General features: G+C 55.7%; 4 non-coding genes across 4 annotated transcripts; 2 read left to right on the forward strand and 2 right to left on the reverse strand.

The window, feature by feature from the left end:
• Window positions 1-3760: 3760 nt before the first annotated feature.
• LOC142565035 (U2 spliceosomal RNA) lies at window positions 3761-3952 on the reverse strand. Its single transcript, XR_012824757.1, has one exon. It is a non-coding gene; the product is annotated as a U2 spliceosomal RNA (small nuclear RNA).
• Window positions 3953-4458: 506 nt separating this feature from the next.
• LOC142565206 (U2 spliceosomal RNA) lies at window positions 4459-4650 on the reverse strand. The gene has a single exon (XR_012824868.1). It is a non-coding gene; the product is annotated as a U2 spliceosomal RNA (small nuclear RNA).
• A 6287-nt stretch (window positions 4651-10937) lies between these two features.
• LOC142565120 (small subunit ribosomal RNA) lies at window positions 10938-12752 on the forward strand. Its single transcript, XR_012824805.1, has one exon. It is a non-coding gene; the product is annotated as a small subunit ribosomal RNA (ribosomal RNA).
• A 1139-nt stretch (window positions 12753-13891) lies between these two features.
• Window positions 13892-14044, forward strand: LOC142565047 (5.8S ribosomal RNA). Its single transcript, XR_012824769.1, has one exon. It is a non-coding gene; the product is annotated as a 5.8S ribosomal RNA (ribosomal RNA).
• Window positions 14045-15000: the final 956 nt, after the last annotated feature.

Consider the following 15000-nt stretch of genomic DNA (forward strand, 5'->3'; position numbering starts at 1 on the left):
CGCGTTTTTTCGGGGCGTGTCCTGATGAAATAATTTCACTTCAGTTCGTTGGTTCAATTGCATTTGTTGGCTCCTTGCAGCATGTTTAGATTTCATCTTTTTCAGTATTCTTAGTACTCTCATTGTAGCCTGCACATTTTTCGGTTGTTTTGAGGTATCCATTCCTGAATGATGTTTTTCTTTTCCTTAAAGCTAGCCGTAGAACAAGCGCTTTCTATCTAATCATTACAATAAGAATCCAGCATCATCGGCGCGATTAAAGTTCGGGAACTGGCGATTTTTAATGCCGCGATCACGAAGGTTAACAGCATGTTCATACAAGGGGTGACGTGACGCAAGGCGTGATTTTTCAGCATACCAGTCACGATATCTAATCGAATCTAAGATTGAAATGGCGTTCTTAATTAGTTTGGTTCCAGATAGAACAAACAGAAATAAAAAAAAGGTTGTCTTTGATTGCCATTCAAATCTTAAGACCGCGTGTAGAAAGTGTTCCGGCTTACATTCGGCAAATCAAAATGAACGGCTAAAATTAGTCTATCCCATTAGGTTTCATGCGGGAGATCACGCGAAAGGCAGCCATTCTTCTTTACATGGTTTCTCTCTTTTGCGCTGTCATTTGCGCGTGCAAATTTCTTCGTACGGGAATTTTATGAAGCGAAGGCAGCTACAGACCGTTTTCATTGTTTCGTTCATGTTCGTAGGCGCAAATTTTCAAACCTAGTGCTTGGAGGAACATTTCCGCTGCTCTAGAAGGGCATGACAGTGCCCGCTCTTTCATTTCTCCAATCGCTCGCAAACACATTGCATTGCCAGTCTACAGCGGCAATACAAAGCGACGTTTCACCATGCACGTCGAAGTTGATTACCAGTACCGCGAAGCGTCGACTGGCCGCCGAAGCGACGAGCTCAGCAGCGCATGCGCAAGGGCCGACACCACCCCAACCGAGCTTCCCTGCTTATCGGAGAGAGCAGGTGCGCGTGAACACGGGCGCGCCTGAGTATCTGAGTTTAAAAAAAAAAAGAACTGTGCCCGAGGCAGTGACAAAGACAAGTGGTCGCGGTCGCTCTGAATCTTATCGTATTATAGAAAAGGCGGGTTGGCGGCGCTTCCTCGAGGGTCAAAACGTACAATCGTCGAACTAGCGCTCCCGGCGTCAAGTGGAGTGCATCCTTCTTCTTGTAACGGTTTGCAATTGGCTGCTTGAATGTGCCGACCACGCGTCACGGGTCGCGTATAGAGCCAACCGTTGGCAAGAACGCGTCTAGCGTAGCAGCAGAACCGATCGCGGTTGCGATAACCCATCGCTGCGTAGCGAAAGAAAAAAAAAAACGAACGCACCCACACGCAGTTTGTAGCAATAACCGCACAAACCAATGTGGTTTTAAATGTAGCTTCGCAGGTCACAGTAGAAGGGCACTGAAACTTTCTCATAACGCACACTGCTGTAGTCCACAAAGAACAAAGCGCACAAAACAGATCTGATACAGCCGCACTGCATTATTTCGTGTTTTCACTATATCATAACTTTCGTGTGCATGCCACGCAGGCCAGGAGTAAAAGGCAAGAAAAAAAAATGATACGCGATCCTAAGCTTTGACTTGGCTGCTGTGGCATTTATGTTCTCTAGGCGAACGCAACGCGCCAGCCTCGACTGGCCGCCGAAGCGACGAGCTCAGCAGCGCATGCGCAAGGGCCCACACCACCCCAACCGAGCTTCCCTGCTTATCGGAGAGAGCAAGTGCGCGTGAACACGGGCGCGTCTGAGTATCTGAGCTTAAAAAAAAAAAAAAACTGTGCCCGAGGCAATGACAATGGCAAGTGGTCGCGGTCGCTCTGAATCTTATCGTATTATAGAAAAGGCGGGTTGGTGGCGCTTCCTCGAGGGTCAAAACGTACAATCGTCCAACTAGCGCTCCCGGCGTCAAGTGGAGTGCATCCTTCTTCTTGGAACGGTTTGCAATTGACTGCTTGAATGTGCCGACCACGCGACACGCGTCGCGTATAGAGCCAACCGTTGGCAAGAACGCGTCTAGCGTAGCAGCAGAACCGATCGCGGTTGCGATAACCCATCGCTGGTAGCGAAAGAAAAAGACGAACGCACCCACACGCAGTTTGTAGCAATAACCGCGCAAACCAATGTGGTTTTAAATGTAGCTTCGCAGGTCACAGTAGAAGGGCACTGAAACTTTCTCATAACGCACACCGCTGTAGTCCACAAAGAACAAAACGCACAAAATAGATCTGATACAGCCGCACTGCATTATTTCGTGTTTTCACTATATCATAACTTTCGTGTGCATGTCACGCAGGCCAAGGAGTAAAAGGCAAGAAAAAAAAGATGATACGCGATCCTAAGCTTTGACTTGGCGGCTGTGGCATTTATGTTCTCTAGGCGAACGCAATGCACAAACTGAACTCGAATTTCCAATAATGGAAGTTCGTATTTGGCGACACTGGTTGTATTTTTGACTAATATTTGCGTTTTTCGCCCGTGCATGCGCTTCACTGCGCTACTCTTTGCCCCTTCAACGCGGCTTCACTGCAATGCGGGAGTGTTCTGCGTTAAGCCGAACCAACAGGCAAAATCGCGCCTAGCACATAGAGTCCCCCCCCCCCAAAAAAAAAGGCGGAAAAGAAAAGCAGCCTTATTTAAACGAGAAAGATGCCACGAGTGCCCCAACGGAAAGCTTTAAGGGTTACCGAAGGGTAACTGAGGGCGACGCAACGAGCTTTGGCAAGAAGGACGATGGGTGTAGCGTCACGAGAGATAGGAATAGAGCAGATCGAGGGGCGAGCGAACAAACGCGAGTTAATGACACCTTAGTTTAAACCATGAAAAAAAGAAATGGGCATGCAATGGGGGGGGGGGAAGATGGTCATTGAGGGTTACGGACTCAATTCCAAGAGAAGGGAAGCGTAGCAGGGGGTGGCAGAAAGTTGGGAGGGCAGATTAGATTAGGAAATGTGCAGGGACTACATGGCGACAATTAGCACGTGACCGGGGTACTTGGATACTTATGGGAGAGGCCTTTGCCCTGCACTGGGCGTAACCAGGAGGAGGAGGATGAAAAGGTAGCAACAGGTCTTCATAACATACAGGTTGGAAAGCTGGAGCACCTTTGAACCCTTGAATATATTTCGCAAGGCTTGGCCACACGACAAGCTTGTTTTCGAGGCGTTCGCTCCCACTGCTGCGAAAATGTGCACACAACGGCTGCACAGTAGTTGCCAGAAAGCGGGCACTCTATTTTTCTTTCATAGGGAATCTTTCTTCCACTCGGGCAGCGGATTTTGGCAGGGCGAGCTTGCGTTGGCGCTGTGGTTTACGGATCCAAGCAATAGTGAACTCAAAAATCCAGTGTTGGCTTTGAGCGGGATTCACATTGGTTGCCGAACCCACGGCTAATCATACACCCCCCCCCCTCCCCGTCCTATAGTGGCTCATTACAGCAGACAGAAACATCGGATAAATAACAATCCTATTTCTTAGACATATAATTTGCCGATTCTCCCTCCTGGTTCTTTCTTTTGCTGTCATTTATTTTTCTCGAAGGCCGTAATAAGAAATTTGCTGGTGCGGCTGTCCCATTTGCGCGGCAAGAAGTGCGACGCTACACACAGGTGGAGTGGCCGTTTAATTACTCTCGTGGTCCGCGAACCGGCGTCGTTGCGTATGGTATAGGAATGGTGCGTGTGAAGTCAGTGGTCGCTTCGAGCTTGTGTTCTTCATTTTGATTGAATGAAGTCTCACCGAAGTGAGCGGGGGCCGATCCCGGAGGTAGTGCAATACCGGGCCGACCTGCGGCGGAGGTGAAGCAGGCTTCAAGCACTCCGCCAACTTCCAAAAATAGGTTTAATATCGTGGGTCCACATAGAACCCGTATCAGATATTAAGCTGATAAGAACAGAGTTTTTTATTATGCTAGTTACACATCACATCATAAATATTTGTTACGAAACCAAGGAAAAAACGGATAAAAGGTGTGTAGTCTAAAACCGACAAACAAATGACTAAAAAAACTAGTTAGTGGTGTTAGTAATAAAAGGCTAAAACTGTAAAGGTGTAAAACAGCAAAAATCGCTTCTCTAAAAACATAAGATCATCTAAGAGGTGCCGACATCGGCTCTAAAAATCTTTGTAGAGGCGCTGATAGTATCGCTGATGCACAGGCGTTTGAGTGTCCGTAGGTATGACCTACTGCACAGCCTGCGCATCACGCGATCATTCCCCTGATCCCAGGTGCCAAGGCAGCCGACGACCACCGCGTCCACCGTCACGCGTCCCATTTGCGCGGCAAGAAGTGCGACGCTACACACAGGTGGAGTGGCCGTTTAATTACTCTCGTGGTCCGCGAACCGGCATCGTTGCGTATGGTATAGGAATGGTGCGTGTGAAGTCAGTGCTCGCTTCGAGCTTGTGTTCTTCATTTTGATTGAATGAAGTCTCACCGAAGTGAGCGGGGGCCGATCCCGGAGGTAGTGCAATACCGGGCCGACCTGCGGCGGAGGTGAAGCAGGCTTCAAGCACTCCGCCAACTTCCAAAAATAGGTTTAATATCGTGGGTCCACATAGAACCCGTATCAGATATTAAGCTGATAAGAACAGATACTACACTTTGATCTTAGCCAAAAGGCCGAGAAGCGATGTCCTTCACTTCACTCCATTGTACTACTGCCTTGTGGGCGCCCTGCCGACATTGGTAACCTCAGCAACAGCGTGGGCAATTTTCTAAATTTCAGCCTGTCTAGAGACTCTATGCTCTCTATCTGAGGAATAAACTCGCGACGCCTCAGTCTTTCGCTGTTAACGAAACGCTGTCGCGTAGAAACGAGACCCGAGTGCAAGCTTGTTTGTAAGGCCAAACCAACGACGGCAACCTCGTAGAAAACGGAGCAGGCGAGCGGAAAACACGCGCAAGGGGAATGCTTATTTCCGTCTGAATGCGGCCGCTCGAGGTGACTTTCTTTGAGGCCTTCGTTTCAAGTCCGTGCGCAAGTGTAATATAGCACGCGCATTTCCTTCATTTCTTTTTATTTACCGCAAGGCCCACTGAAAATTTTGATACGGCACAGGCCGGGACGGATCGCAACGTGTAGAATCGACCGGCAGAATTAGGTAGCGTGCCCCATGTACGAAGACGAGCAACATAGAAGTGAATGAAAAAAAAATAAATATAGAAAAGACTGCGCACTCCTTCCAACCGGAAACAGAGGGGGGAGAAGAATCGCCATGTGAAGCACAGGTATTGTATGTTAAAAAAAAGTGCTACCTCATAATGTTTACCACTATCGCGCGCGCGCGCGTGTGTATATGTATATGTACACACATACATACATACATATATATATATATATATATATATATACACACACACACACACACACACACACACATGCTAGCATAGCTTAAACGCAGCTTTGAAGCTCAGCCTTACACAAGAAGAAAGCACCACCCCTTTCGCAATGCCCATTTGAACCATTTAAGTGAGAAACGCGAGTACAGCCAGGTCGTTCGAAACTGGCGCGAAAACGCATTGGCGCCATCTGTGTACGAAACTAGGAAAACCTACGGACTTCGCCATACAGAAAGAAAGGTAGATGGCGCGAGCGAACTAGAGCCAGTGAGTAATGGCAGAAACGTCTTGGGAAGAGAGAAAAAAAAACACGCAAAGGTTGTTGGCTTGTGGCAGCATTCTATTTTACAGCGAGTAAAGAGCATAGCAGCTTCTAAAGGAGCAGCTAAAAAAAGAAGAACGTGAGAGAGGGAGACAAACAGGCGTGTTTCCTTAGAATGCAGAGCATGCAGCACACACAATCAAGTGCCAAAGAGACCGGGAAAGCAGATGGCGCGAAGGCGTATGTCGTCAAAGCTTGAAAGCAATTTATAAACTACAAGGCGCGCCGAAGTCAACCTACTCTCATCAGGTTGCTCCCGCCTCCAATTGCATTTAAATTAAAATTACAGTCGCCTCAAAGGCAGAGAGAGAGAGAAAATAAATACGCTCGCTTCGTGCAGCTGCACCCGTTCAAATTTTACAGCAAGAGCACTCCCGAAAGCGCAAAGCCCGCTGCTGCCTGGCCGGAATGCGCTCGCTTCAGGAAATCGCCGTGCTTGCCTCGGCAACCAAGAGGTGTCGCTTGGCACACTGCTGCATTGTAGCACACCGGGAACCGTGCAGACGTCGGCGATCGCCTCGACATCGCTGCGAGCGCTCGAAGAGACAAAGTCCGAAACGACGTCAGCCGGGGCGTCGAGCACGCCGCCCGCGCTGGTCGCACTCGTGCTCGGAAATGGCGAAGGGGACCGCGCTAGCGTGCCTTGAATCGGTGAGCGGCGGTACCGCGGCGATCGCGAGAGCTCGTATCAGCCGCGCCAAAGCGAAATATTGGCGCTCGGCTCGGCGCAGTACGCCGCCTCGTCGCACGAGTACGGCCCCATGGAGGTCTGGCCACTTATCGCTGCTATTATAAGGGGAGAACCGGGCCGGCGTCGTCGTCGGCGCCGCGACGTTGGCGCGCGCGCTCGAAGAGACAAAGTCCGAAACGACGTCAGCCGGGGCGGCGGGAGCTCGATACCCTTCACGAAATTTCTGCGTGTACACCGCCGCACGGCCACGACGGAATCACTGGCATCCTGCTCGCAGCTGCATTGTGTCGCGCCGGGAATCGTGGAAACACCACGCAGACGTCGGCGTCGGCCCCGACATGGCTTCGAGCGCTCCAAGAGACAAAGTCCGAAACGACGTCAGCCGGGGCGTCGAGCACGCCGCCCGCGCTGGTCGCACTCGTGCTCGGAAATGGCGAAGGGGACCGCGCTAGCGTGCCTTGAATCGGTGAGCGGCGGTACCGCGGCGATCGCGAGAGCTCGTATCAGCCGCGCCAAAGCGAAATATTGGCGCTCGGCTCGGCGCAGTACGCCGCCTCGTCGCACGAGTACGGCCCCATGGAGGTCTGGCCACTTATCGCTGCTATTATAAGGGGCCATACGGTCCCGGCTGACGTTGTACCACAGTGCGATTTTCGGCTTGCGCGTCTTCGTAGCTGTTTCCGCGCACTGCTGCGGAGTCGAGAATCGCGCCCAGGCACGGCTACGCGACCGCTCGAAGCGACAGAAGTCCGAAACGACGTCAGCCGGGGCGGCGGGAGCTCGATACCCTTCACGAAATTTCTGCGTGTACACCGCCGCACGGCCACGACGGAATCACTGGCATCCTGCTCGCAGCTGCATTGTGTCGCGCCGGGAATCGTGGAAACACCACGCAGACGTCGGCGTCGGCCCCGACATGGCTTCGAGCGCTCCAAGAGACAAAGTCCGAAACGACGTCAGCCGGGGCGTCGAGCACGCCGCCCGCGCTGGTCGCACTCGTGCTCGGAAATGGCGAAGGGGACCGCGCTAGCGTGCCTTGAATCGGTGAGCGGCGGTACCGCGGCGATCGCGAGAGCTCGTATCAGCCGCGCCAAAGCGAAATATTGGCGCTCGGCTCGGCGCAGTACGCCGCCTCGTCGCACGAGTACGGCCCCATGGAGGTCTGGCCACTTATCGCTGCTATTATAAGGGGCCATACGGTCCCGGCTGACGTTGTACCACAGTGCGATTTTCGGCTTGCGCGTCTTCGTAGCTGTTTCCGCGCACTGCTGCGGAGTCGAGAATCGCGCCCAGGCACGGCTACGCGACCGCTCGAAGCGACAGAAGTCCGAAACGACGTCAGCCGGGGCGGCGGGAGCTCGATACCCTTCACGACACTTCTGCGTGTACACCGCCGCACGGCCGCGACGGAATCGCTGGCATCCTGCTCGAAGCTGCATTGTGTCGCACCGGGAGTCGTGTAAACACCACGCAGACGTCGGCGTCGGCCCCGGCATGGCTTCGAGCGCTCCAAGAGACAAAGTCCGAAACGACGTCAGCCGGGGCGTCGAGCACGCCGCCCGCGCTGGTCGCACTCGTGCTCGGAAATGGCGAAGCGGACCGCGCTAGCGTGCCTTGAATCGGTGAGCGGCGGTACCGCGGCGATCGCGAGAGCTCGTATCAGCCGCGCCAAAGCGAAATATTGGCGCTCGGCTCGGCGCAGTACGCCGCCTCGTCGCACGAGTACGGCCCCATGGAGGTCTGGCCACTTATCGCTGCTACTATAAGGGGCCATACGGTCCCGGCTGACGTTGTACCGCAGTGCGATTTTCGGCTTGCGCGTCTTCGTAGTTGTTTCCGCGCACTGCTGCGGAGTCGAGAATCGTGCCCAGGCACGGCTACGCGAGCGCTCGAAGCGACAGAAGTCCGAAACGACGTCAGCCGGGGCGGCGGGAGCTCGACGCCTTTCACGAAACTTTGGCGTACAAGCCGCCGCACGGCCACTACTCAGTCGGCGCCGCCGTGCAGAGGGCTGCACTATAGCTCGCCGGGAACAGGGAGAGAACCTGGCGGGCGTCGTCGTCGGCCCCGCGACGTTGGCGCGAGCGCTCGAAGAGACAAAGTCCGAAACGACGTCAGCCGGGGCGGCGGGAGCTCGATACCTCTTCACGACACTTCTGCGTGTACACCGCCGCACGGCCGCGACGGAATCGCTGGCATCCTGCTCGCGGCTGCATTGTGTCGCACCGGGAATCGTGTAAACACCACGCAGACGTCGGCGTCGGCCCCGGCATGGCTTCGAGCGCTCCAAGAGACAAAGTCCGAAACGACGTCAGCCGGGGCGTCGAGCACGCCGCCCGCGCTGGTCGCACTCGTGCTCGGAAATGGCGAAGCGGACCGCGCTAGCGTGCCTTGAATCGGTGAGCGGCGGTACCGCGGCGATCGCGAGAGCTCGTATCAGCCGCGCCAAAGCGAAATATTGGCGCTCGGCTCGGCGCAGTACGCCGCCTCGTCGCACGAGTACGGCCCCATGGAGGTCTGGCCACTTATCGCTGCTATTATAAGGGGCCATACGGTCCCGGCTGACGTTGTACCACAGTGCGATTTTCGGCTTGCGCGTCTTCGTAGCTGTTTCCGCGCACTGCTGCGGAGTCGAGAATCGCGCCCAGGCACGGCTACGCGAGCGCTCGAAGCGACAGAAGTCCGAAACGACGTCAGCCGGGGCGGCGGGAGCTCGACGCCTTTCACGAAACTTTGGCGTACAAGCCGCCGCACGGCCACTACTCAGTCGGCGCCGCCGTGCAGAGGGCTGCACTATAGCTCGCCGGGAACAGGGAGAGAACCTGGCGGGCGTCGTCGTCGGCCCCGCGACGTTGGCGCGAGCGCTCGAAGAGACAAAGTCCGAAACGACGTCAGCCGGGGCGGCGGGAGCTCGATACCTCTTCACACTTCTGCGTGTACGCCGCCGCACGGCCGCGACGGAATCGCTGGCATCCCGCTCGCAGCTGCATTGTGTCGCGCCGGGAATCGTGGAAACACCACGCAGACGTCGGCGTCGGCCCCGACATGGCTTCGAGCGCTGCAAGAGACAAAGTCCGAAACGACGTCAGCCGGGGCGTCGAGCACGCCGCCCGCGCTGGTCGCACTCGTGCTCGGAAATGGCGAAGGGGACCGCGCTAGCGTGCCTTGAAACGGTGAGCAGCGGTACCGCGGCGATCGCGAGAGCTCGTATCAGCCGCGCCAAAGCGAAATATTGGCGCTCGGCTCGGCGCAGTACGCCGCCTCGTCGCACGAGTACGGCCCCATGGAGGTCTGGCGAGTTATCGCTGCTATTATAAGGGGCCATACGGTCCCGGCTGACGTTGTACCGCAGTGCGATTTTGGGCTTGCGCGTCTTCGTAGCTGTTTCCGCGCACTGCTGCGGAGTCGAGAATCGTGCCCAGGCACGGCTACGCGAGCGCTCGAAGCGACAGAAGTCCGAAACCACGTGAGCCGGGCCGGCGGGAGCTCGACGCCTTTCACGCAACTTTGGCGTACAAGCCGCTGCACGGCCACTACTCAGTCGGCGCCGCCGTGCAGAGGGCTGCGCTATAACACGCCGGGAACCGGGAGAGAACCGGCCGGGCGTCGTCGTCGGCCCCGCGACGTTGGCGCGAGCGCTCGAAGAGACACAGTCCCAAACGATGTCAGCCGGGGCGTCGAGCACGCCGCCCGCGCTGGTCGCACTCGTGCTCGGAAATGGCGAAGGGGCCGGGCTAGCTTTCCTCGAATCGATCGGCCGGGGGCCGACCCGTAGGGGGACCGAAAGGCGATCGTTCAGGAAACGGCACTGGCCATTCGCGAGAAATTGCCGTTCGCGCATTCGATGGACGCGCTGCAGTTTCACGACTTCGGCATGGTGCCGCCGACGTAAGCTTTCAATCTTGCTCGCGGCGTTACGAGGCGGCACGATTTCCGCCAAACGCTCGTCGAAAGTGGCACGAGTACGGCCCCATGGAGGTTTGGGTACTTATCGCTGCTATTATATGGGGGTCCCAGAGAGCAGTCGCCCCCAAAGCGACCTGGGTGTTTGATGTGCGGCGGGCTTCGTGCCCGTCAAGCGTGTCCCCGGTATCGCTCCCGTGGATCCCACAGCTGACGTCTGCAGCCTCATCCGCTTGATGCGTTAGGGGCTGGTTGTCGGACGACGCTTTTTCCACGATATCGAGGTGTGTTCCCCATCGTCCTCGGACGAGTCAAATACGAAAGCGCCGAAGGCGCGGGCGTGACCCGTCGCCTGGCGGCTTTGCCGTCTCGGCTACGTTGCAAGTGTCGGTCGGTCCACCAGTGCTGCGGGCTCGAGAGAAACCGCAAGCCGCGATCGAGTTGACACAACCAGTCTATCGAGAATGTTGCGTGCTTCTTGCCGCGTGGCGATACCCGGCCCTGCGGGGAGGGCGCCGTAGCGAGCTCGAACGCCGTCGTCTCGGACTGTGCAAAGTGCTACACTTTGCGAGAACGAAGCGTGTTGGGGCGCCTGAAGGTGGCCTCGGCATCGCAAAAACGGCGTCCGGCCTGCTTGAAAGGCTGGACGCGCAGTTGAACGATTACCTGGTTGATCCTGCCAGTAATCATATGCTTGTCTCAAAGATTAAGCCATGCATGTCTAAGTACATGCCGAAATAAGGCGAAACCGCGAATGGCTCATTAAATCAGTTATGGTTCCTTAGATCGTTTCTTCCTACTTGGATAACTGTGGCAATTCTAGAGCTAATACATGCAGTGAGCCTGAAGCCCTTTGGGCGACGGGTGCTTTTATTAGACCAAGATCGATCGGGTTTCGGCCCGTATTGTGTGGTGACTCTGGATAACTTTGTGCTGATCGCATGGCCACGAGCCGGCGACGTTTCTTTCAAGTGTCTGCCTTATCAACTTTCGATGGTAGGTTACTTGCTTACCATGGTTGTTACGGGTAACGGAGAATCAGGGTTCGATTCCGGAGAGGGAGCCTGAGAAACGGCTACCACATCCAAGGAAGGCAGCAGGCGCGCAAATTACCCACTCCCGGCACGGGGAGGTAGTGACGAAAAATAACAATACGGGACTCTTTTGAGGCCCCGTAATTGAAATGAGTACACTCTAAATCCTTTAACGAGGATCAATTGGAGGGCAAGTCTGGTGCCAGCAGCCGCGGTAATTCCAGCTCCAATAGCGTATACTAAAGCTGCTGCGGTTAAAAAGCTCGTAGTTGGATCTCAGTTCCAGACGAGTAGTGCATCTACCCGATGCGACGGCTCGGACTGAACATCATGCCGGTCCTTTCTTGGTGCACTTCATTGTGTGCCTCGAGAAGGCCGGTGCTTTTACTTTGAAAAAATTAGAGTGCTCAACGCAGGCGAGTCGCCTGAATAAACTTGCATGGAATAATAGAACAAGACCTCGTTTCTGTTCTGTTGGTTTTTGGAATACGAGGTAATGATTAAGAGGGACAGACGGGGGCATTCGTATTGCGGCGCTAGAGGTGAAATTCTTGGACCGTCGCAAGACGAACTACTGCGAAAGCATTTGCCAAGAATGTTTTCTTTGATCAAGAACGAAAGTCAGAGGTTCGAAGGCGATCAGATACCGCCCTAGTTCTGACCATAAACGATGCCAACCAGCGATCCGCCTGAGTTACTCAAATGACTCGGCGGGCAGCTTCCGGGAAACCAAAGTGTTTGGGTTCCGGGGGAAGTATGGTTGCAAAGCTGAAACTTAAAGGAATTGACGGAAGGGCACCACCAGGAGTGGAGCCTGCGGCTTAATTTGACTCAACACGGGAAAACTTACCCGGCCCGGACACTGGGAGGATTGACAGATTGAGAGCTCTTTCTTGATTCGGTGGATGGTGGTGCATGGCCGTTCTTAGTTGGTGGAGCGATTTGTCTGGTTAATTCCGATAACGAACGAGACTCTAGCCTATTAAATAGGTGCGGGGTTCCCAGCACCTTACAACCTTCTTAGAGGGACAAGCGGCTCCTAGCCGCACGAAACAGAGCAATAACAGGTCTGTGATGCCCTTAGATGTCCGGGGCCGCACGCGCGCTACACTGAAGGAAGCAGCGTGTCTTTATCCCTGTCTGAAAAGACTGGGTAACCCGTGGAACTTCTTTCGTGATTGGGATAGGGGCTTGCAATTGTTCCCCTTGAACGAGGAATTCCCAGTAAGCGCGAGTCATAAGCTCGCGTTGATTACGTCCCTGCCCTTTGTACACACCGCCCGTCGCTACTACCGATTGAATGATTTAGTGAGGTCTTCGGACCGATGTCCGGCGCGGCCTTTCGGTTGCGCCGGTCTGTTGGAAAGATGACCAAACTTGATCATTTAGAGGAAGTAAAAGTCGTAACAAGGTTTCCGTAGGTGAACCTGCGGAAGGATCATTACCGGATTGTGAAGGGTGACGAGCGCCATTGTTTCAACCCCGTGTGGGTGAAGCAGCTCGCTGCGCCCGACGCTTTCCGCCGCTGGCCCCGCTTGGACGCGGGGACGGCTATACCCGAACATGCCGGGGACTGCCTGAATTTTGAGGGGCGCCCCGTGCGAAATTTGTTGCGCCCAGTGGACGCAGGCTGCAACCTTGGACGGTTGGCTTGGCCGCGCCCGCGGGTAGAAACGGCGTAACGCACAATGGGTGGGCTTTCTGTCCGCCTCGGCGCTCTTGCGCGGAAGGGGAGTAAGACGACCCGACCTGCTGCTTTGCCCAGTACGAGGGGAACGGCGAAGCGTGCGGTCGGTCAAGGAACTGACGGTCGAGAGCAGCTGCCGCTTAGTACACACGGAACCGTGGTGCGAGCGCTCTCCCGTCCTCCGCGGCAAACGCTGCCGAGTCTGAAAAGGCTGGCGGCTGCCGGTCGCTTCCTGCGGCGAGTATGGAGTAACGACCCGACTTTGTTGCTGCCCAAGTACTAAAGGAACGGTGTGGCGCTCGGTCGGTCATGGAAGTGGCGGTATGAGGGTGCGGCTGCCAAGTACGGAAGGAACCGTGGCCTAAAGCGCTCTCCCGTCCTCCGCGGCAAATGCTGCCGAGCCCGACAGGGCCGGCGGCTGCCGGTCGGCTCCTGCTCGTGACGCGCGAGGTGTCCGAGATCGCGGTTCAATGCGACGACGTCTGCAGGCTATTTGCCCGCCGCCGAGGGAAAGGCGGCGTTGCTGCGAAGTACCGAAGGAAACGCGGCTTTGCTACGTCGGAAGCGTTCTGCGGTTAGCGGACTTGTGCGCTTTGGGAAGGCGCCGCACGTCGAAAGAGGAAAAGTACGGACAGACGAGGGACCGTAGTCCCGGATTCGAACGCACTTGCGGCCAAGCACCTTGCTGGCTTCGTCTTCCGCCTCAAGTAGACTTGTTGTGGCTCCGGCGCAGAAAGCCCCTCCCTGGCACTGGCCGAGTGGTTTTGGAGAGCTGCGCGAGTACGCACGCCGAAAGAGCACACGCCGAAAGGCGCTCTTCGAAACCACACACAGGGAGACGCCACGTGCCTGAAACCCTGGTTGTACTGTACTGAATTGAACAAACTATTTTTCACGACTCTAAGCGGTGGATCACTCGGTTCTCGGGTCGATGAAGAACGCAGCCAGCTGCGAGACTTGGTGTGAATTGCAGGACACACTGAGCACTGATTCTTTGAACGCACATTGCGGCCTTGGGTCTTCCCTTGGCTTCGTCTGTCTGAGGGTCGGATCACATATCAAGAGAGCCTTCGGCGCACAGGGAAGGTGCGTCCGTCGACTCGTTTTGACCGCGTCGGCATCATGGACAGTACGTTGAGCGCTAATGCCACGCGCCAGCGACCTCACAAAGAAGGAGACGGTGGCGAGCCGTTGTGCCAAATCTTCGAAGAGACGGAAACGAGGCATTATAATCTACTGCAGCGCGACGTGTGCGCGCCTCTAGCAAGACCGCCGCAGGATGGTGTCGGATACCTGCAGGGAAAGAGCGGTCCAAGCGCGAGGTGTCAACGTCCGTTGCCATGTAGCGCGCACGTTTGCGAGAGAGTCGGAAGCGATCGCAATCTGCGTTGTTTGCCTTCGGAGTACGTCGAGCTCCAGAGCTGGTCGCTCGTTCGTGTCACCGCAGCTGTGTGGGCACCCCTTCCGGGCTTCGTCGCAGGAATCTGAAGATTCTTGCGAGGAGCGGGGAGGAGAAGGGTGTGCCCCCGAAAGCGGTTCGACGCGATAGCGCCGTCTGCGAGCGAGAAGAGCACGGCACGGCGCAGAAATTGCCGCGAAACGGAAAATGTCTCCTTCGAGAGCGTTGGCCGAGCTGACGCGTTCCGTCGTAGTCCGCCGTCGGTCCAAGTGCTTCGCAGTCTCTGTCCCCTAAAGACTGGGCCACTCCAGTTGGGGCAGGGGCGACGCTACACGAGACGATGCCCCCCGCCAGGTTTTAGTCGTCCCTGCGGTGCCTGCTGAAGCGGCGCGCTGCTACGGCGATCTTTGCCTCGGTGGTGTTTGGGCTTCAGACACGGTCGCTTACCACGCAACTGCTCGTGCGCCGCACGCGTGCAGGCGGTTCACCGCCTGCCAGCCTCGTCTATAAGTAGCTCCGTGTTGGGCGAAGGACGTGGTAGGGCGTCGTACTCGGTTGGCGCTGGGTTTTCGAACGTGTCGAGTCCTTTTCGGCATACCGCTCGTA

The sequence above is a fragment of the Dermacentor variabilis genome, chromosome 11 (assembly GCF_050947875.1).
Source record: "Dermacentor variabilis isolate Ectoservices chromosome 11, ASM5094787v1, whole genome shotgun sequence".
Lineage (NCBI taxonomy): Eukaryota > Metazoa > Arthropoda > Arachnida > Ixodida > Ixodidae > Dermacentor > Dermacentor variabilis.